At 38.9% G+C, this 1,830-nt stretch overlaps 1 non-coding gene across 1 annotated transcript; it reads right to left on the bottom strand.

The window, feature by feature from the left end:
• Window positions 1-1,303: 1,303 nt before the first annotated feature.
• TRNAE-CUC (transfer RNA glutamic acid (anticodon CUC)) lies at window positions 1,304-1,375 on the bottom strand. Its single transcript has one exon. It is a non-coding gene; the product is annotated as a tRNA-Glu (tRNA).
• Window positions 1,376-1,830: the final 455 nt, after the last annotated feature.

Below are 1,830 nucleotides of genomic sequence, written 5' to 3'. Positions count from 1 at the left end.
ATATATTTGTGTCTTAAATCCTTCATGAAACACTCCTTAAACCCTTCTGCTTTTTCCAACCCCTGGGCCAAACATTTTCATCTTCCAAACCAGTCTCAGCACAGATTAAAGGTAAGTAAGACAAAGCTATGAAACTCCAGTACTTTGGCCACCTCATGCGAAGAGTTGACTCATTGGAAAAGACTCTGATGCTGGGAGGGATTGGGGGCAGGAGGAGAAGGGGACGACAGAGGCTGAGATGGCTGGATGGCATCCCTGACTCGATGGACGCGAGTTTGGGTAACCTCCGGGAGTTGGTGATGGACAGGGAGGCCTGGCGTGCTGCGATTCATGGGGTAGCAAAGAGTCAGACACGACTGAGCGACTGAACTGAACTGGACTGAAGACAAAGCCATAGGAGCTGTAATCAAGCTCTTAGTTTATTTCTATGCTACTGTGAAATTTCAGGCTTAACATGAAATGGTTAAAAAAAAAACACAGTAGCTTAAAAAATAGCAAAGGTTAGAATGATTTTGAAATTTCCAGATTAAAAAAATGTAATGTCTATATATTAATAGCACCATTTTATCTTCTTTTTGATGCCAGCGTTTCCATATTTTCTTTTGTGGAACCCCAAGAGTCTTTCTTTGCCTATATGATAAATCTATAGGGAACTGACACACTGGAGGCAAGAAATTTGTCATATTTGTGTGAATGTCTTTGAGAAAAGTTAAAATAAAACAGGTAAAATAATTAACCATAATGGTTAGGTAGAAGAGTGGTAAGAGGAAATATAAAACAATTACTTGGTAATTAACCAACAACATCCCTCAAAAAAGATCTTAAAGGAGAACAGGATAAGAACAGTTCAACTATATGCAATCTACAAAACACATAATCCAAATATTTGAAACGTGACTCTTAGTATGATGTATAATAGAGAGAATCCCTCCTAAAATTATTTTCCTCCTCTTCTTAGTCAAAGGAAACTCCAAATGAACAAGGCTCAATAAATTAATGTTTGTATACACATCCAAATTATCTTCCAAAGCTGGAAAATGCAATTTTATAAGTGGCTTAAGTTGTCTTTAGAGTATTTTAGAATCAGAGATCACTTTGTTGTTTGATTGCAATTATCTGTTAAAAGGTATGGTGTATTTTAAGTCTTAGGTTTAGTAATATTAAAAAAGAAACGGATTGAATTTTTATAGTGGAAAAAAAGTCGGTAACAACTATAGTGGGAGAGAAATCAGTAACTCGAAACAGTAATAACGGGGAGAAAAAAAAAATTCAGTAACTCGACTGCAAGTAAGAAAACACGTGTTTCCCTGACCGGGAATCGAACCCGGGCCGCGGCGGTGAGAGCGCCGAATCCTAACCACTAGACCACCAGGGAACTTGACTCGGTTTTCACTCCTGGCGTATTTGGTTCTTTAAAAGTCTCTACGTAAACCGGACCAATGGCGGGAAAGATTGTTGACTTTAAACCCTGCCTACTTCTTTCTTGTTTCGGATTTCAGATTCTGAAACTACAGCAAACTCCCAGCGCTCTTAGGCTAGCTCCGCGACGGCTCCCAAGGCTGGAGACTCCAAATCGAATCCTCTTCGGACTGCCACGCTGCAAAAGACGTCCTGGGATTGTATTCCAATTACATGACGTGTAAATATCTATACCTGGACAATGTTAAAAGAACTGTCCAGAACCTTGTATTTGCTTTATTATTTTCGAAGTCATTTAGCTCCTCCTTCTAAATCTAATCTCTTTAGGTATATGTCTTTCTTTCTTTCCTTCTCACGCAGTTGTTAAAATCCCACTACATTTTTTACGAAATGGAATGTTTGATTGCCGCG

This window comes from Bos javanicus, chromosome 9 (genome assembly GCF_032452875.1).
Source record: "Bos javanicus breed banteng chromosome 9, ARS-OSU_banteng_1.0, whole genome shotgun sequence".
Classification (NCBI taxonomy): domain Eukaryota; kingdom Metazoa; phylum Chordata; class Mammalia; order Artiodactyla; family Bovidae; genus Bos; species Bos javanicus.
The sequence above is the reverse complement of the archived record's forward strand: the minus strand, read 5'-3'. Positions and strand labels throughout refer to the sequence as shown.